Below are 22,586 nucleotides of genomic sequence, written 5' to 3'. Positions count from 1 at the left end.
TAAATTTGGGGGGCCCCCTGCGAGACCTACTGAAGAGGCTCCTAAGCTCCTCCCCCACAAGGTATGCCACACCCATGCCAATATATCCCACCCATATCAAATTGCTCCACCCATACTGATATGCACTGCCCATTTTCTTTGGACATATGAAGAGCAACTGTAAGTAATACTACCATTTTATTTTTTTAATCGCTTAAAGGGGTTGTGCGCTGCCATGTTTTTCGGAGCTCCGCTCATAGCGTCCGGAAGTTCATTACTCCGAACGCTGTGTGCGGGCTTACGTGTTCGCGGCCGCCGGGCATGACGTCACGCCCGCCCCCTCGTGACGTCACACCCACCCCCTCTACCAAAGTCTATGGGAAGGGGGCGTGACAGCGGTCGCGCCCCCTTCCCATAGACTTTCGTTGAGGGGGCGGGCGAGACGTCATAAGGGGGCAGGCGAGACGTCACAAGGGGCCGGGAGTGACGTCACGCCCGGCAGCCGCAAACACGAAGCCCGCACACAGCGTTCGGAGTAATGAACTTCCGGATGCTGTGAGTGGAGCTCCGAAAGTCAGGGCAGCGCACAACCCCTTTAAGGACACAGACCATTTTGGCCTTAAGGATGCAGCCAATTTCATTTTTGCATTTTCGTTTTTTTTCTTCCTCACCTTCTAAAAATCATAACTCTTTTATATTTCCATCCACAGACAAGTATGAGGGCATGTTTTTTGCGTGACTAGTTTTCCTTTTAAATGACGTCACTCAGTTTACCATAAAATGTATGGCAAAATAAAAAAAATACTATTTGTGTTGGGAAATACAAAAGAAAACCATAATTTTGAAAATTTTGGAAGGTTTTAGTTTTCACACTGTATAATTTACAGTCAAAAATCTCAAACTTTTTAACCAAATTAGTGCGTTTAAAATTCTTCTATTTGACGACCTATAACTTTTTAATTTTTCTGTATAAGCGGCGATATGAGGGCTCATTTATTGCACCATGATCTGTACTTTTTATTGATACGACAATTACATATATGAAACTTTTATTAAATTTTTGGGGGGGGAATATTATGTGACAAAAAAGCAGCAATTTTGGATTTTTTTTTACGTTTACGTTGTTCACCTTACGGGATCAATAACATTATATTTTGATAGTTCGGACATTTATGCACACGGCAATACCAAATATGTTTATTAATTTATTTCTTTACACTTTCTGGGGGTAAAATGGAAAAAGGGATGATTTAAATTTTTATTGGGGGAGGGGATTTTTCCAATTTTTTTTCCTTTTATTTTTTTTACACTTTAAAAGTCCCCATAGGGGACTATTAATAGAAACCATTTCATTGGTAATACTGTGTAGTGCTATGCCTAGAGCATAGCACTGATCAGTGTTATCGGCGATCTTCTGCTCTGGTCTGCTCAATGTTAGACCAGAGCAGAAGACCCCTGGAGACGGGCGGAAGCAGGTGAGGGCACCTCTGTCTGCCATTATGGATGATCGGATCCCCGCAGCAGCGTCGCGGGTGATCCGATCATCCATTTTACGGAACGCACTGCCACAGATGCCGTGATTTGCATTGATCACGCCATCTGAGGGGTTAATGGCAGACATCAGCATGATCGCTGAGGTCCGCCATTACCGGTGGGTCCCTGGCTGCTGATAGCAGCCAGGACCTGCCTCGCATGACACGAGCACCACTCCAGTGCTCGCGGTCATGTACAGGGCGCAAATGTACGTCCTGGTGAGTTAAGTACAAGGGCACCATGACGTACATTTACGCCCTATGTTGTTAAGGTGTAAAATATCACTGTAGTGTACAATATATAGAAAGTAGAGATAGTAGAAAAAATGAGAAACCACACAGGCGCCTACTGCATTATCTCAGGGTAACAATCAGGTTAAAATAAGTGATTATATTGTGCTCACCTTGAGCGCAATAAACATGCGCATACAGCGATGTAGAAATCCTATCGCCCGACGCCCGGGACAAGTAGTTTCGGGCGCCGGGCAGGTGAATTGTTCATAGATTTAGCCCTGTATCGGGCTAGCAGGGACAGACCGACTTCCCCCTTATTTTCTTTAATGCCGGTGTGAGGTGCAGGAGCTGATGGAAGTCTACACCTCACACCGGCGCTCAGAGTGTATGGAGGGGGCAGTGGCGGCCCCCAGCTGACCGCAGAGCCCGAGGTCGCACGTTTGCATTACATAATTAAGCCACGCCCCCTTATCTCCCCTCCCGGAGGATGGAGGACGCAGCTGAACATTACACAAGAAGACAGGGGGAGAGAAAGGACGTAGACAGCTCGGTACACAGCTCCCTCCCCCGCACACAGCTCTATCCCTTCCCCTCCCCCTGCTCTGTCTCCACAGGACCTAATCTACCATGGGGAGGCTGCAAGTTTGCACGGGGAAAACACAGAGCAGGGGGCTGGGGAGAGAGGACATACTGCACGGGGAAAACACAGAGTAGGGGAGGGGGAGGGGAGAGAGAGGACGTCCGGTGTGAGGTGAGATTTTCAAACCCATGCAACCTCACACTGCGGTGTGACTACAGCCCTGATGTCCACTCATAGCCAGCTCAGGTGAGGAGGCCGAGAATGCAGGCGGCGGCAGGAAGGGTGGTTGTATATGTATGGTGTGAGTGTATGTATAATGTGTGTATGATGTCTGTCTATGTGTGATGTATATGTAATGTATGATGTGTGTATGATGTCTGTCTATGTGTGATGTGTGTATGTATGTAATGTATGATGTGGGGGGGGGCAGCGCCGGGTGTATGTATGATGTGTGCATATGTATGGTGTGAGTGTATATGTGTGATGTGTGTATGATGTCTGTCTGTGTGATGTGTGTATGTGATGTATGATGTGGGGTGGGCAGCGGCGGGTGTATGTATGATGTGTGCATATGTATGGTGTGAGTATATGTGTGATGTGTGTATGATGTCTGTCTGTGTGATGTGTGTATGATGTCTGTCTGTGTGATGTGTATATAATATATGATGTGGGGGGGCAGCGGTGGGTGTATGTATGATGTGTGTATATGTATGGTGTATCTGTGATGTGTGTATGTAATGTATGATGTGGGGGGGGCAGTGGTGGGTATGTGTGTGTGTATGTATGATATGGGGGCAGTGGCTGGTGCATGTATGATGTGTATGCATGAATGTTTTGTATAGGGGCGGACTGTCACGTCGGGCATTAGGGCAGGGGGGGGGCACTGCCACCGGCGCCAGTTGTGCCATCTAATTTTATTTATTTTTAGTGGCTTCTGGCCACCCGCACTGAATTGCACCCCCAGAATCCCACCCCCTTCATACTCACCCGCCGATCAAGAGCCCCACGGATGCACGCAAACACGCCCGAACCAAAACTACAACTTCCAGCATGTTGCACCGTAACCTAATCTGTAGAACTATAAAGTGTAACATGCTGGGAGTTGTAGTTTTCGTTCAGGTCAGCTGCAGAGCCATAGGCTGCATCAGGGCATGCTGGGTGTTGTAGTTACTAAATGCAATTCCCAGTATTCCCTGACACAGCCTATGGCTCTGCAGCTGACACGGACCAAAACTACAACTCCCAGCATGTTACACAATAACCTTAACTGTACTACTATACAGTGCAACATGCTGCAACACCCACACAACCATAGGCTGTATCAGGGCATGCTGGGTGTTGTAGTTACTAACTGCAATTCCCTGTATTCCCTGACATAGCCTATGGCTCTGCAGCTGACACGGCCCAAAACTACAACTCCCAGCATGTTACACAATAACCTTAACTATACTACTATACATTGCAACATGCTGCAACATCCACACAACCATAGGCTGTGTCAGGGCATGCTGGGAGTTGTAGTTATCTACTAACTAAATGCAACTTCCAGCATTTTCTGACACAAAATGCAGCACATAAACTGGAGAAGCAGAACCCCCCCCCCCATGTAACACATAAGTCCCGATGAAGACTGAAAAATAGTGATTAAAATATTTTTAAAAGTGCGTATATATGTGAATAAGCCCCTTTCCTAATAAAAGTTTCCAATTTTCTTTAAATAAAAATAATGTACAAAAATAAACATAAGTGGTATCGCTGCATGTGGAAATGTCTAGACTATTAAAATATAATGTTAATTAAACCGCATGGTGAACGGTGTAAATGGAAACAAATAGTCCAGAATTGCTCATTTTTGGTCACTTCATATGAGAATTTGATCAAAAAATTACATCAGACTTTTCTGGGCTTGCCTCGGGTGTAAAAGGAGCTACAGCTCTCCCGCCGCTAATACCCCCCGGCATGCTGCGATCACCATGGCCGCTATTAATCCATTAGATCACCGCTGTCTAAGTTGACAGCAGTGTCTACAGGGATCTTATATCCATCCCTGGTGGTCTAGTGGGGGGGATCGTACTATTTTGGTCGAAATTATTTTATCTACCAGGACAAGTGGATTTTCTTGAAGGACAAGTAGATTGTGTTCCGCTTTAGTCCCTTGGACAAGTAGTTTTTTTTTAAATTTCCACACCCCTGGCGCATATCACCCAAATAGATGGGGTACAGAAGAGTAATGGTATCCAGAGAGTGCTGCGAAGCCATAGGGAGCTGGAAGCCGGTGCGGGGCTAACCACAATGTATGGAGGAGAACGGGTAGAAAATCCCTCTTTTCGGCGCTGCTTCTCCCAATGGATAGACTCGAGTCGATATTCAAATAAAGTTAATTTTATTTTCACCAATGACGTGCTTCAGGTATTAACCCTTCCTCAGATTGGCATAACTTATACAGAAGACATACAGGTATATATACACACATGATAAAAAGTGCCAAGATCAGGCCTGATGGGGTCATAGGGGGAGGAGTAAAAGGTTCAGGTGGTCACATGACCTTGACAAGGTGTAGTGGGCCGAACTAGTAAACAAGGTGTTAAAAATATATATGACAAACATATTATTTAATACTGTAATGATGAGAGAGAATAGATTAAATGACATCTGGCATAAAATTACGAGAAAAATAGGTTTTTGGTTCACTTGGGGTCCGACAACAAGACTGGAGAGGAGGCTTGTATCGCAAGTCGTGGAAAGATCTTTATCCAGTGAGCGGTATTACTTTGGTACACGGTTTGAAGAGGAGGCTTGCGCCAAAAACAGGAATCAAGTCAGAAGCTCCATGAAGATAACAGGATGGATGAAAAGATGAATGGGAATCAAAACACACTCCTAAACCAGGTGGTTTGATTCCCATTCATCCTTGAGTTAATAGAAGAGGGATGCACTTATCTATACTAAGGGTAGGGTCACACGTGCAGGATCTTCTGCATATATGATGCGCACTATTTGAAGCTGCAGATTCCAATGTAAACTAATTGACTGAACACAGCTTCAAATCTGCAGCTTCAAATAGTGTGCTTCATAATTGTAGAAGATCCAGTACGTGTGACCCCACCCTAATAGTATTATACCTATATTTAAGGGGTGACAGAGGGGTGTACAGGGGTGACAGAGGGTGAGAAAGAGGTTAAGTGGGGAAGGAGTGTAGTACCTGAAGCTGAGCAGGCCTCTTTGGATCCCGGCTCCATGCTCAGCAGTGCCACACCTGCTCTTTCCCGATCATTTTGCTGGGGGACCAGGGAAAATAGACTGGACATATGGGGGTCAGAGCTGCCGCATCCGCATCCGCATCCCAGGGTGTGTGCACCCTAGGGAAAAGCTAATTTTGCTGCCCCCTGGACTGCACCCTTTGGCACACCCCCCTTACTACTGGGGTGACACACTGTAACAAACCTCCTCCTCATGTAATCTCCTTACTACTGGGGTGACACACTGTAACAAACCTCCTCCTCATGCAATCTCCTTACTACTGAGGTGAAAAACTGTAACAAACCCCCTCCTCCTACAATCTCCTTACTATTGGGGTGACACACTGTAAAAAAAAAAACCTCCTCATGTAATCACCTTACTACTGGGGTGACACACTGTAACAAACCCCTCTTATGTACTCTCCTTACTTTTGGGGTGAAACACTATAACAAACCTCCTCCTCATGTAATCTCCTTACTACTGGGGTGACACACTGTAACAAACCCCTCTTATGTACTCTCCTTACTTTTGGGGTGAAACACTATAACAAACCTCCTCCTCATGTAATCTCCTTACTACTGGGGTGACACACTGTTACAAAATAGACCACTCTCAGAAAAAAGGAAAAAATCCTGGCACAACCACTTGATATATCCGTACAGGTGCCTCAATGAATGATGTCCACAACACACAGTGCGTACTCTGTATATGCAGGTGGTGCTACACGTATAAAACACAGCGGAGCACTCACCCCAACTGTAGTGCAAGCAGATACTTCTTTATTTCGGGACTTTTGGGTTGACAAGGACATCAAAGAGCAGGGAAGGCAGGCAAGGTCTTGTGTGGGGTGTTAGCAGTCACACAGGGTGGCGGTCCGTATCACGCGGTTGCACGTGTGACGTAACAGGACAGGTGCGCTTAAATAACATGTGACCAGTAACCGTGGTGAACATAAACAAATTTAACATATTACAAACCGATGCATATAAAAGCTAAAACCATATCCAAAGCATGTAACAGCCACAATAAAACAAACAGGTAATTACAAAAAGGCAGAAAATTCTTGCCGGCCATTTAGACCAAGAGGACTGTTGGCCTCCAACCGGAGGATCCAGCGCGCCTCTTTAAGCAGTAATAGCTGATGTCTGTCCTTTCCAGGGATTGCACTCTCAACTCTCTCCAGGGCAGTGAAGCGGACTGCATTAACATTGTTGGTATGGGCTTCAGCCATGTGCGCTATAAAACACGCAGACCCCACTCCTGTCCTTAGAGAGCTAAAGTGTTCCCTTATTCTATTAAACAAGGGGCGTATTGTTTTGCCGATGTAGTACAAGCCACAAGACCATACTAGGCTATATACCACATAGTCAGACCTGCAAGTTATGCATTGTTAACATGAACAGTATAACTGCCTAGTTTTAATGTCTTAGATTTCATGTTAAAATGGCAGAACGAGCAAGACCCACAAGCATGGTTGCCCAGAGGTCTGGGATCCAATAACCAATTTTTCTACCTCTCTAATAACACTTTCTTTCTATGGATGCAATCTTTTATAGTTTTATTCTTTTTATATGTTATAACTGGAAGTGTATCTCAAAATTATGCCAAATCCGTATCTTGTTGGATGATGAACCAATTATTAAGAATAGATTTTCTAATTAAGAACATTTGTTCATTGGTGAATTTTTGAAAGCAAAAACAGCCCTGCCGATGTTTTTCTGTTTTGGTGCACATTTAAGTAATGAATTACGGGGAATAGAATTCGCCCTACTAAGGGCATTCCTCACAATCTGGAGAGGGTAACCCTATCTAAAAACCGTTTTTCCATATCATCTGCTTGTTTTTGATATATCTCAGTTCCTCTGCCTTAGGGGACAGGCGTCGGGGTCGACTTGTTTTCAGTAAGGGGGTTTGTGGTGTCCCGGTACCGGATTGCATCCGTTACCTTGTGGTGAGGTCCCCAAAGTCAGAGTCCCTAGGTACCTGTGGGATCCTCATCTATAGTTAGCTCCTAGTCACCCCTTTAATAATTAAAATTATTCAAATTCTAATTGTCTATATGTATATAAAGTGTACTTACCTTGTTGTAGTGTCGCAGGACCTGCGGGTCATGTGATGCATTCCAGAACTCTATGGTTTTTACTCAAGGACCTTTTGAGGTAGTCAGGTGATCACCCACCATGCTTTGTAACGGTGAGTGACAGCTGACATGGACCAATCCAAAACAGCCCTGCCCATATAAGGGAGCGGCGGCCATTAATCGCTCTCTTTCCTCGTGGGTTGCTGATGAGGACGGATCTGCGCAGCTGTCATCGGCAACCACTAGGCCAAAGCCTTGCGGCATCGGCCATCATTCCAAAACCGTGAGTTACTTCAATTCCCTATTACTCCGCAAGATCACTGGACCTAAACAGACCCCTAAATCCAGCGGATCTCTGCAAAACCTAATTCTACTACTCTCTGGATAACCTATCGGTCCTAAGCAACAGTCAGTCACTGCCGTGCTGATAATAGACTCTGTTACTAAGACTGTTACCATTACTGAATGTACCGCAATTCATCAGTAAAGTTCCTGCAAGTTCAAGTTCAGCACTGCCATGGACAATCGTTTATTTCTGCACCCACCTATTGTTTCTGGGAAGGGTGGCGATAGGCCTAGCAACTACCTCAGCGTATTAACCCTCACCCTGGCGTCACGAGTGACAAGGGTTACATTAACCCCTCATATTCCAACACTGCAACACCCCAACTACACCATACCTCCCCCAAGGGCTACCACACTTGTATCCTCCTCGACCAGTTCAAAATTAAAGGGCTCCTGCAGTCCAAAATTCAGCCCTTTACTTAGGACCGAAAGGCAAGCCCGGTCCAAAGGTATTTCCGTGAGGTTAACCTCTAACGTCTCTGTTTGTCTTGCCGCCATGAAACTGTCTTCCGTTTGAGAGTTACTTGTGGAGTGCTTTTGCATCCTTCTCCCTCTTTGGGTTTTACCCCTAAAGGGACGTTATGTTGAGATGACATGTAACTCATATCCCCTCTTAGCTCTGCATCATCAGAATGGCTGGAATCGGATTCTGTTGTCATATAATCCAAATATTTTGGTTTTGTATGCGTTTTTTATTCCAGGTAAATATTGCACCTTGCTATAAGTCCTTTTTGTCTCGTAAAAACTTATCTTGTTTAGTATCCTTTAGTGTACTGTTCAGGCACTCTTCCTCGCATTTCTAATTTCGCTTGGCACAATTCCTCTGTAATGTTTGTGTAGTCTGCTTGATTTTTCTCGAGCACCAGTTTGAGGAGATTTAGAGAGCGCTGAATATGCAGGTCGTCCCAAGCTTTAAAAAATGTGGCATCATCTGTAAATTGAGAAGGTGGTTTATACACTCTTAATCCCCTCAGTGTGCGACCATGCTGAAGGTATGCTTGCAATGAGTTAGTTGTCCAAAAGGACCGCATTTCCCTTTCAGCCAAGGATTGTATTTTATATTCAAGGCTCTTGCTGCTTAGAATCAGTAGTTCAATGTTCTGTTCACACTGCATAAAGAAACCCCCCACATCTGCTCTTCCCTTGCGATGGCATTCTCAATGGCACTGGGTAAATCCATAATAGGAAGATCAACAAATGGAAAACCTTAGTGGTGTGCTCTAGGAGAAAACAGCTGCAGGTACCATAAAATAGACCACTCTCAGAAAAAAGGAAAAAATCCTGGCACAACCACTTGATATATATGCAGCGGTGCCTCAATGAATGATGTCCACAACCCACAGTGCGTACTCTGTACATGCAGGTGGTGCTACACGTATAAAACATAGCGGAGCACTCACCCCAACTGTAGTGCAAGCAGGTACCTCCTTAATTCGGGACTTTCAGGTTGACAAGGACATCAAAGAGCAGAGAAGGCAGAGAAGGTCTTGTGGGGGGGGGGGTTAGCAGTCACACGGGGCGACGGTCCGTATCACGCGGTTGCGCTTCATCAGGCCCCCTGGTGTGTGACTTAACAGGTGCGCTTAAAGGGGTTATCCACTATAAGGTGATTTTAGTACGCACCTGGCAGATAGTAATGGACATACTTAGGAAGGATCTGCGCTTGCCTTGGGGCTAAATGGTTATGTTGTGAGATTACCATAACACTGTGGCTAGCTTTTGTGAACTAGTATTTCCTGTTTGCTTATTCTTTTTTTGACTACAAATCCCACAATTCCATCTTCCTCCCACCCCACACATTGAAACATAAATGAGCTGCATCCATTCAAATCAGTGTGGTTTTCAATCAGAGTGCCTACAGCTGTTGCAGATTGAACTCTCTCTCCCACCAAGCGATCCCCCCACCCATTGAAGCAGACAGGCTCCCTGCCCTCAGCTGACTAGTGAGTCAGGTCTCGGCCACATTACAAGCTGGGAAAAATCTGAGACAAGTCATTTTGTATGCTGTAAAAAATAAATATTGGGGTGAAAATCACATAAGAATTGTGTGAAAACCGTCACACACAGGTACAGACACTATATTACGAACTACTCTTCACAGCCCCTGTAGCCTAGTCAAATAAAAAATATCCTGGATTACCCCTTTAAATAACATGTGATCAATAACAGTGGTGAACATAAACAAAGTAATTACAAAAAAGCTGAAAATTCTTGCCGGTCATTTAGACCAAGAGGACTGTTGGCCTCCAACTGGAGGATCCAGCGGGCCTCTTTAAGCAGTAATAGCTGATTTCTGTCCTTTACAGGGATTGCACTCTGTTACAAACCCCCTCCTCATGTCATCTCCTTACTACTGGGGTGACACACTGTAACAAACCTCCTCCTCATGTAATCTCCTTACTACTGGGGTGACATACTGTAACAAACCTCCTCCTCATGTAATCTTCTTACTACTGGGGTGACATACTGTAACAAACCCCCTCCTCATGTAATCTCCTTACTACTGGGGTGACACACTGTAACAAACCTCCTCATGTAATCTCCTTACTACTGGGGTGACATACTGTAACAAACCTCCTCCTCATGTAATCTCCTTACTACTGGGATAACACACTGTAACAAACCTCCTCCTCATGTAATCTCCTTACTACTGGGGTGACACACTGTAACAAACCTCCTCCCCATGTAATCTCCTTATTACTGGAGTGACACACTGTAAAAAAAAAACCTCCTCATGTAATCTCCTTACTTCTGGGGTGACACACTGTAACACACCTCCTCCTAGTGTAAATACCTTACTACTGGGGTGACACACTGTAACAAACCCCCTCTTCATGTAATCTCCTTACTTCTGGGGTGACACACTGTAACAAACCCCCTCCTTATGTAATCTTCTTACTACTGGGGTGAAACACTAAAAACAACAAAGACGTGGCCTCAAATGGCTGGAGGTGCTCAATCCCTAATGCAGTTGTGCATATATATTGGGGGAGCAGATCCTACACTTGTGGTCCGTTGCTAAGGACGAACCCCAGCATATAATGCATTCAATGGGGGGATGCCTGCAGCAGACCACAAGTACCACAATGGCATCCTACACCAGATAAATGGTGTGGATGTATAACACTTAGAATAATACAAAGCAGGAATTTAAGTGCACTACTGTGGTAGATGTAAACAATGACATTGGCTATCCCTCAACACTGATGTTAAAATTGAGACATTCGCCAATATATGCTTAGATGAAGGACATACCTGAGCCCGCACACCAACGCCAAGGTTTCTCAAGTGGCACGGGACCTAACACTAAACCTACCTGTGCGTGATAAGCAAAACCAGGGGCCAGTGGGAAATTACGGCTGCATTAAGTCCGGCTCACAGACTGCTCCCGGGTTACCTCCAGTGTGGCTAAGCACACATACAATGGGAGGAGGGAGAAAGGCTATAAGCCCCACCCGAGTTGGCTGATATGTTGCCGGCCTCACAGGTGCAAATTAATGCTACCTATAGTGATGATACAGGCGCATTAGTATAAATTTAACAACAAAAACAACAAAGACGTGGTCTCAAATGGCAGGAGGTGCTCAACCCCTAATGCAGTTGTGCATTTATGCTGGGGGAGCAGATCCTGCACTTGTGGTCCGTTGCTAAGGGCGATCCCGAGGATAAAAATGCATACAATGGAGGATGTCTACAGAAGACCATAAGTACCACAATTGTTAAAATTGTATAAATTGTTCTTAAATTGTTGTTAAAATTTATACTAATGCGTCTGTATCATCACTATAGGTAGCATTCATTTGCACCTGTGAGGCCGGCAACATATCAGCCAAATCAGGTGGGGCTTATAGCCTTTCTCCCACCTCCCATTGTATGTGTGCCTAGCCACACTGGAGGTAACCCGGGAGCAGTCTGTGAGTCGGACTTAATGCTGCTGTAATTGACAACTGGCCCCTGGTTTTGCCCATACGGCACAGGTAGGTTTAGTGTTAGGTCCCGCGCCACTTGAGAAAACTTGGCGTTGGTGTGCAGGCTCAGCTATGTCCTTCATATAAGGATATACTGGCGAATGTCTCAATTTTAACATCAGTTTTGAGGGTTAGCCAATGTCATTTAAACAAACAACATAAAACGTGGTCTCAAATGCCTGGAAGTGCTCAAACCCAAATGCAGTTGTGCATATATACTGGGGGAGCAGATCCTGCCCCTGTAGTCCATTGCTAGGGGCGATCCCCAGCATAAAAAGGCATACAATGGAGGATGCCTGCAGTGGACTACAAGTGCCACAATAGAATCCTACACCAGATGAACGGTGTGGATGTGTAACAATAAGAATAATACAATACAGGAATATGGGTGCACTACTGTGGTAGATGTATACAATTACATTGGCTATCCCTCAGCACTGATGTTAAAATTGAGACATTCGCCAGTGTATCCTTATATGAAGGACACACCAGAGCCCACACACCAATGCCAAGGTTTCTCAAAATGGCACGGGACCTACGCTAATCCTAACTGTGGGTGATAAGCAAAACAGGGGCCAGTGGACAATTACGGCAGCATTCGGTCGACTCACAACTTCCTCCCAGATACCCTCCAGCGTGACTGAGCACACATGCAGTGGGAGGAGGGAAGCAAGTTGCAAGCCCCACCTGAGTTGGCTAATATGGGTGCATGGCCTCACAGGTGCTACCTTAATGCTGCCTTGAAGATATTCAAGGCGCATTAATTTTGGAGTTTACACACCTCCAAGTATAAAATTTAAACAAACAACAAAAAACGTGGTCTCAAATGGCTGGAGGTGCTCAACCCCAAATGCGGTTGTGCATTGATAATGGGGGAGCAGATCCTGCCCCTGTAGTCCGTTGCCAATGTGATTGTGTACATCTACCACAGTAGTGCACCCATATTCCTGTATTGCATTATTCTTATTGTTACACATCCACACCTTTTATCTGGTGTAGGATTCTATTGTGGCACTTGTAGTCCGCTGCAGGCATCCTCCATTGTATGCATTTTTATGCTGGGGATCGCCCCTAGCAACGGACTACAGGGGCAGGATCTGCTCCCCCAGTATAAATGCACAACCGCATTTGGGGTTGAGCACCTCCATGTCTCAATTTTAACATCAGTGTTGAGGGTTAGCCAATGTCATTGTTTACATCTACCACAGTAGTGCACTTAAATTCCTGTTTTGTATTATCCTGGGGTGAAACACTGTAACAAACCCCCTCCTCATGTAATTTCCTTACTACTGGGGTAACACACTGTAACAAACCTCCTCCTCATGAAATTACCTTACTACTGGGGTGACACACTGTAACAAACCTCCTCCTCATGTAATCTCCTAACTACTGAGGTGACACACTGTAACAAACCCCCTCCTCATGTAATCTCCTTACTACTGGGGTGACACACTGTAACAAACCTCCTCCACATGTAATCTCCTTACTACTGGGGTGACACACTATAACAAACCTCCTCCTCATGTAATCTCCTTACTTCTGGGGTGACACACTGTAACAACCCCCCCCCTCATGTAATCTCCTTACTTTTGGGGTGACACACTGTAACAAACCTCCTCTTCATGTAATCTCCTTACTACTGGGGTGACACACTGTAACAAACCCCCTCCTCATCTAATCTCCTTACTACTGGGGTGACACACTGTAACAAACCTCCTCCTCATGTAATCTCCTTACTTCTGGGGTGACACACTGTAACAAACCCCCTCCTCATGTAATCTCCTTACTACTGGGGTGACACACTGTTACAAACCTCCTCCACATGTAATCTCTTTACTACTGGGTGACACACTGTAACAAACCTCCTCCTCATGTAATCTCCTTACTTCTGGGGTGACACACTGTAACAAACCCCCTCCTCGTGTAATCTCCTTACTTCTGGGGTGACACACTGTAACAAACCCCCTCCTCATGTAATCTCCTTACTACTGGGGTGACACACTGTTACAAACCTCCTCCACATGTAATCTCTTTACTACTGGGTGACACACTGTAACAAACCTCCTCCTCATGTAATCTCCTTACTTCTGGGGTGACACACTGTAACAAACCCCCTCCTCATGTAATCTCCTTACTTCTGGGGTGACACACTGTAACAAACCTCCTCCTCATGTAATCTCCTTACTTCTGGGGTGACACACTGTAACAAACCTCCTCCTCATGTAATCTCCTTACTTCTGGGGTGACACACTGTAGCAAACCTCCTCCTCATGTAATCTCCTTACTTCTGGGGTGACACACTGTAACAAACCTCCTCCTCCTGTAATTTCCTTACTTCTGGGGTGACACACTGTAACAAACCTCCTCCTCATGTAATCTCCTTACTACTGGGGTGACACACTGTAACAAACCTCCTCCTCATGTAATCTCCTTACTTCTGGGGTGACACACTGTAACAAACCTCCTCCTCCTGTAATCTCCTTACTTCTGGGGTGCGTGCGTGCGTGCGTTTCCCAGACGTGGAGGACGAATAGGGCAATCCACTAGGAAATGTTCGGTACTACCGTGTTTCTCTGAAAATAAGACCGGGTCTTATATTAAATTTAGACACTAGGGCTTATTTTCAGGGTAGGGCTTATTTTTTTATTTATAACAACATACATTGCCCCCCAACGTCCCCGCCCCCGCCGATTTATCAGCCCAACGCTGCACCCCACATCGGGGGACTAATCGTACCCTATGTCACCCGCGAGTGCAGCTTCTCTCCCCCCCCTGCCAAATAATTATCAGCCGCTGCGCTGTACTTTGTATTCCTGTGCCCCGGCTGCAAATATTAAAAAACAAACTTTAACTTACCTTCGGCCTCCGTTCCCCTGTTGCTAAGGAACCGGCCTCACTGTCCCCCGCTGTTCTTGCTGCTCCTGGGGATGGGAACGTCACAACCTTCAGCCTATCACCAGCCGCAGCGATGTCCCGCCTCTGCCGATGATAGGCTGAGCCCACTGTGATGTAAGAAGCCGGCCGACTCCTTACATGACAATGTGCTCAGCCTATCATCGGCAGAGGCGGGACATCGGTGCGGCCGGTGATAGGCTGAAAGCTTTGAGATGTCCCAACACCAGGAAGCAGCAAGAGCAGCGGAGAACAGTGAGGCCGGTTCCTTAGCAACAGGGGAAACGGAGGACAAAGGTAAGTTAAAGTATGTTTTTTAATATTTGCAGCCTGGGCATTGCCTAGGTCTTATTTTCGGGGTAGGGCTTATATTGCAGCCCACCCCGATAATCCAGCTAGGGCTTATTTTCGGGGTAGGGTGTATTTTCAGGGAAACAGGGTAGCGCAGTACAGACATAAATTTTTATCTCTGCGGCGAGTCCTCTCTTCATGGGTCAGACGAGACCGATCCACTTGCATAGCCTCCTCGGCGTGAGGCACAGGGGTAGATTGCAAAGGATACTGTGAGAGAGGTGCCCAGAGATCACAGTCTTTTTCCTGGCGGAGCTCCTGGTGTCTTTCAGAAAAACGCATGTCAATGCGGGTGGCCAAATGGATAAGCTCATGCAGGTTGGCAGGAATTTCTCGTGCGGCCAGCACATCCTTGATGTTACTGGATAGGCCTTTTTTAAAGGTCACGCAGAGGGCCTCGTTGTTCCAAGATAATTCAGAGGCGAGGGTACAAAATTGGATGGCATATTTGCCTAAAGAAGAATTTCCTTGGACCAGGTTCAGCAAGGCTGTTTCGGCAGAAGAGGCTCGGGCTGGTTCCTCGAAGACACTACGAACCTCAGCGAAGAAGGACTGAACAGTGGCAGTGACAAGATCGTTGCGGTCCCAGAGCGGTGTGGCCCATGACAAGGCCTTCCCAGACAGGAGACTAACCACGAAAGCCACCTTTGACCGTTCTGTGGGAAATTGGTCCGACAACATCTCCAAATGTAGGGAACATTGAGACAGGAAACCACGGCAGAGTTTAGAGTCCCCATCATATTTTTCCGGCAGGGACAAGTGGAGGTTAGGAGCGGCCACTCGCTGCGGAGGAGGTGCAGGAGCTGGCGGAGGAGATGGTTGCTGCTGTAGCTGTGGCAGAAGTTGCTGTAGCATGGCGGTCAACTGCGACAGCTGCTGTCCTTGTTGGGCGAACTGTTTTCCTAGTTGTGCTATGTGTTAAGACTGCTGGGCAACCACCGTGGTAAGGTCAGCGACAACTGGCAGCGGGACCTCTGCGGGATCCATGGCCGGATCTACTGTTAGGATTCGGCAGGCTGGATGTGGATCCTCTGTGTCAGCGAGGGATTGGCGTGGACCATGTCGGTGGACCGGTTCTAGGTTGCTACTGATATTCATCAGAGCCCGCCGCAAAGCGGGATGGTCTTGCTGCGGCGGTAGCAACCAGGTCGTATCCACCGGCAATGGCTCAACCTCGCTGACTGCTGAGAAGGCGTGGGACAGAAGGACTAGACAGAGGCGAGGTCAGACGTAGCAGAAGGTCAGGGCAGGCGGCAAGGTTCGTAGTCAATGGTGATAGCAGAAGGTCGGGAAACACTGGTATGGCAAACTCAGGAAACGCTTTCTCAAGGCACAAGGGCAACAAGATCCGGCAAAGCAGGGAAGGGGAAGTGAGGTTATAAGGACGTGGAGCAGGTGGAAGCTAATTAGACTGATTGGGCCAGGCACCAATCATTGGTGCACTGGCCCTCTAAATCCTAGAGAGCTGGCGCGCGCGCGCCCTAAGGAGCAGAGCCGCGCGCGCCAGGACGTGACAGCCGGGGACCGGGACAAGTAAGTGGCTTGGGATGCGATCCGCGAGCGGACGCATCCCGCTATGCGAATCGCATCCCCGTCGGCAGTGTCAGTGCAGCGCTCCCGGTCAGCAGGTCTGACCGGGGCGCTGCAGAGAGGGGAACGCCGCGAGCGCTCCGGGGAGGAGCAGGGACCCGGAGCACTCGACGTAACAGCAGCCCTAAAGATTATCACATACACTTCATATAAAGAAACTAAAAGATAATGGAAATTATAAAATAAGTATATAGTAGACAAGTAAGTTGATATCAAGCAATGAGAACTAACACAATATAGTCACATATGTCTGGCAACCCGCTATAACATAGTAACATAGTAACATAGTTCATAAGTTTGAAAAAAGACCAGAGTCCATTTAGTTCAACCTATATCCCTAATGAGCCCCTACTGAGTTGATCCAGGGGAAGGCAAAAAAAAAACTCATACTAGAGGTAAAAATTCCTTCCCGACTCCAAATATGGCATCAGAATAAATCCCTGGATCAACATACTGTCCCTAAATATCTAGTATACATAACCATCAATGTTATTATTCTCCAAAAATGCATCCAGGCCCCTTTTGAACTCTTTTACAGAGTTCACCATGACCACCTCCCCAGCGAGAGAATTCCACAGTCTCACTGCTCTTACAGTAAAGAACCCCCGTCTGTGCTGGTGTAGAAACCTTCTTTCCTCTAAACGTAAAGGATGCCTCCTTGTTATAGATACAGTCCTGGGTATAAATAGATCACAGGAGAAATCTCTGTACTGCCCCCTGATATATTTATACATAGTTATTAGGTCTCCCCTAAGCCTTCTTTTTTCTAAACTTAATAACCCCAATCCTGATAATTTTCTGGGTACTGTAGTCCTCCCATTCCCCCTATTAGGCTGGGTTCACACCACGTTTTGTTAACTACGGTTCCCGTATAAGGCTGGGAGGAGGGGGGCGGGGCTTAATCACGGCACCCGCACTCAGCCATATTCGGGAACCGTATTTAATGCATGACTATAAGCCGACCGGAGTGAACCACAGCCTCCGGTCGGCTTCATTTTCGGCCGTATGCGGTTTCCCGACCGCAGGCAAAAACGTGGTTGACCGCGTTTTTGCCTGCGGTCGGGAAACCGCACACGGCCGAAAACGATTAAGCCCCCCCCCCTCCAAGCCGTATACGGGAACCGTAGTTAACAAAACGTGGTGTGAACCTAGCCTTACTCTGGTTGTCCGTCTTTGAACCCTCTCCAGCTCCACTATATCTTTCTTGTACACTGGTGCCCAGTACTGTACACAGTATTACATGTGTGGTCTGACTAGTGATTTCTATAGTGGTAGAATTATTTCCTTGTTGTGGGCATCCATGCCCCTATTGATGCACCCCATGATTTGATTTGCCTTGGCAGCAGCTGCCCGACACTGGTCACTACAGCTAAGTTTACTATTAACTAAGACCCCTAAGTCCTTTTCCACGTCAGTCGTCCAAAGTGTTCTCCCATTTAATATATAACCCCGTCCCGGATTTTTCTTCCCCATGTGCGTTACCTTACATTTATCAGTGTTGAACCTCATCTGCCATTTCTCAGCCTAAACCTCCAACCTATCCAGATCCATTTGTAACAGTGCACTGTCCTCTATAGTGTTTAATGCTTTACAGCGTTTAGTATCATCTGCAAAGATTGCTACTTTACTATTCAACCCCTCTACAAGGTCATTAATGAATATATTAAATAGAACAGGACCCAAGACTGACCCCTGTGGTACCCCACTAATAACAGTCATCCAATCAGAATAAGTTCCATTAATAACCCCCCTCTGTTTCCTATCACTGAGCCTGTTACTTACACACATTCTCCCCCAGCCCAATCCTTCTCATTTTATGTACCAACCATTTATGTGGCACCGTATAAAATGCTTTGGAAAAATCCAGATATACGACATCCAGTGATTGCCCCTGGTCCAGTCTGGAGCTCACCTCCACATAGAAGCTGATCAGGTTAGTTTGACAGGACCGATCCCTCATGAAGCCATGCTGATATGGAGTCATACATTTATTTTATCAATATAGTCCAAAATAGCATCTCTTAGAAAACCCTCAAACAATTTACATACCATGGAGGTTAAACTAACAGGTCTATAATTCCCGGGGTCACCTTTTGTCCCCTTTTTAAATACTGGCACCACATCTGCCATGCGTCAGTCCTGGGGAAAAGTCCCTGTTACTATAGAGTCCCTGAATATTAAAAATAGAGGTCTGTCTATTACAATACTTAATTCCTTTAGAACTCGGGGGTGAATGCCATCTGGACCTTGTGATTTGTCTGTTTTGATTTTTTGTAGGCGGCACTGTACTTCTTCCTGGGTTAGACAGGTGACCTGTACTGGGGAGTTTACCTTATCTCGCTGTATTTCACCTGGCATTTCATTTTTCCTATATGAATACAGTGGAGAAGAATTTGTTTAATATATTTGCTTTTTCCTGATCCCCGTCTAAAAGTTCTTCCTCATCATGTTTGACCTTTTTGCTATTTATATAGTTAAAGAACATTTTGGGGTTAGTTTTACTCTCTTTGGCAATGAGTCTTTCTGTCTCTATTTTTGCTGCTTTTGCAGCTAAAAAAAAAAAAAAGCCAGTGGGAAACTGATGTGATGATCCAATTCATTTGAATGGGACAGTTCAGATTTATCCAGTGGCTCAATTGGGACGCCAGTTCACCGGAAAGGCTGGACAAGAGAACAAAACTTTCAGCATCCCCCCATCCTGAAATAACAGTGTGTCGGACCACGCACAAGTGATGTACTTTGCCATCAGCTGTGGCTACTCAGTCGGATCACTGTATATGAAGCATTGCCACTAATGAAAGCCTTTGGCCATAAGGAAATGGGGCATACAGCTAGTTTTCCTATACATCTACTTGCAGATGCAGAGAATTGTGCGATAAAATTGTCAATTATTAATTTCTATGGTAAAATCCCACAAAAGAAATTCCTACAAACAGTAGCACAGTTGTTTGGCACAGGGTGATGCCAAGTGATTTCATTGTACTCAGGAGAATGCATACAGCAAAGAGTTCAGCATGTGTATGTGAAGTATTGTTAGAAGACAACATGTGGGACGAGTCTGAACGCAGCTGTGAGGAGTGCAGATTAGCATTCCAAATTTCTAACACATAAAAAACACAACATAAGCACAAAAGATAGTAAAATTATTCTCACCTCTCTGATGAAAACATACATTACTTCACAGTTGCACAAGTAAAGGTTGATAAAGCCCTGTTAAGTTCTACAGCTACATTTTTAATAGCAGTCTTTTCACCTGATCCAAGTAAAAATGTGCAAGAGAAACAAGAAATAAGCCAGTGTTAAGGACTACTGTAAAGACACTGAACAATCATAAAGCTTAAAGGGGTTAACCAGGAAAAAACTTTTTTATATATATATATATCAACTGGCTCCAGAAAGTTAAACAGATTTGTAAATTACTTCTGTTAAAAAATCTTAATCCTTTCAGTACTTATGAGCTTCTGAAGTTAAGGTTGTTCCATTCTGTCTTAGTGCTCTCTGATGACACGTGTCTCGGGTACCGCCCAGTTTAGAAGCAAATCCCCATAGCAAACCTCTTCAAAACTGGGCGGTTCCCGAGACATGTGTCATCAGAGAGCACTAAGACAGAAAAGAACAACCTTAACTTCTGAAGCTCATAAGTACTGAAAGGATTAAGATTTTTTAATAGAAGTAATTTACAAATCTGTTTAACTTTCTGGAGCCAGTTGATATATATAAAAAAGTTTTTTCCTGGATAACCCCTTTAATGCACATGGCTGTATTGTACAAATTTGTAATGTTGCACCCACAGAAATCTATAAGCCCTTACTGTACCATTGTTTCATACAAAGCTTTTTTCAAAAAAATTACAATGAATAACATTTAAAAAAGTAGTAATTTTGCCCTTTCAGTAATGATGCCACCACTTATTGCCCCACTTAGCTGCCCCCTTAGTGCCCCAACTTATTTTTGATATCCCATTATTGCCCCAATCAGTATTGATGTCTCCTTAGTACTCAGACTTAGCAATATTGGCCCCATTAGTAATTAAACCTCCTCCACTTAGTAATAATGCCCCCCTTAGTCAAGGCCCAGTGCATCATACTGCTGCTCAGTCAATCACTGGCTGCAGCTATGTCCCGCCTCGGCCAAAGATTGGCTGAGCAGCAGTAGGACACACTGGGCCTCGATGTCACTCTGGGCCCAAGCGTCATGCTGCAGTTTAGGAAGAAGATCACAGCCAGGGATCGAAGCAGGACACCGGAGGCACTGCAGGAGTATCGGAGGTAAGTAGAGGTTTATTTTTTTAAACACTGTAGAAATGCATTGTTCAAAAAAAATAAAACCTGCCAGCTAATTCCTTCAATAAACTTCTTTCCTCTGATTACCAATTTCAATGTGTAAATATTGTTAAAATGTATACATTACAACGTATATATTGGATGTTGAAGGGGATTCAGAGTGTATTTCCATTATTTTTAATAATATAGATAGTACCACTTTAAATGGAATCTTATGGGACTGAAGATGACTTCATGACTGAAGAGTATTTAAGCAGCTGCTACTCAGTGATAGAAAATATGAACCGATAATAGGGCCCCTATTACATAGAAAGCAGTCTGTGTCCCCTGCATACCACAATTCATATAACCTATCTTAAGCAAAGGACACACAAAAAGGGTATGAAAATAATTTTTTTTTATTGATATACACATTAAATATTAAAAGGACCAGCAGCAGTTAGAAAAAAGGTCACAATTCCAGATGACCAAAAATGTATACAGTCACCACTGTATAAATATACAAGAAATATGAACACGTATATAATAACCAAACATTTATCCCAAAAGAGGATCTTAGATAGTCAAGCTGTAATAGCATATATGCAAATAGGGTATCCAGTGGGACCCAAGTATTAGTAAACAGATATTACATTGAAAAGTAAATGTACCACCAAGTTGTCCGCTCGAGGAATATATATATATATATATATATATATATATATATATAGGATCAAAAGTGTAGGATCAAAAGTGTGGACAGGTGTGCTCACAGACCAAGCTGTACAGAGCCTCATCCAGACCACAAAAATTGCTAAACAAAGAGAGCTCCCACTAACATTTACTTAGCAGACAATATGCTGTACTTACATGCCTGGAGCTGTGACCACCCCTACGCCGTTTCGCTTTATGCTTCCTCAGGAAGTATCTTGGATAGATCCTCTGAAGTTATTACCTCCTCGGACAGCCGCAGTGTTCCGTGTACAGCGCCATATTGCTCCACACTGCACATGGGCACATGTCTACGTCAATGCGTAGCAACGTCCATGCGCATATAATTAGCGCATGTGAACTGTAGGCAAACCCCATGCGCACGCGCATAAGCAAAACAGGGGGTGATAGAGTGCTGAACCCCGCTACAATCGCATCAAAAAGGCACATGTGCAAGTATTTAAAGCAATAATGACCAACAAATATTGGGCGCAACAGAAAGGTGGCAAATACAAGATAACTTCCCAATATATAAATAATTAAGCCCATTGTATCCACACCAAAAATAATAATAAAGAGTGATACAATAAGGTGAGTGAAAACGTGCAAAGGTGTAAGTGAACATGACATGCAAGGCATACAACACGTCAATTAGAAAAACACTCGAGTTGGCCACACAAAAAATTTTTATCACAATAATAGGTGAAATATACCCTAAAAAAAGGAATTATACCTAAGAAATATATACTGTAATAAAAAATGAAAATATTAAAATAAAATATTAAAAATGTATTGTGTATGCCAGTGTATATCTGTATTCAA

Source organism: Hyla sarda, chromosome 1 (genome assembly GCF_029499605.1).
Source record: "Hyla sarda isolate aHylSar1 chromosome 1, aHylSar1.hap1, whole genome shotgun sequence".
NCBI lineage: Eukaryota > Metazoa > Chordata > Amphibia > Anura > Hylidae > Hyla > Hyla sarda.
The sequence above is the reverse complement of the archived record's forward strand: the minus strand, read 5'-3'. Positions refer to the sequence as shown.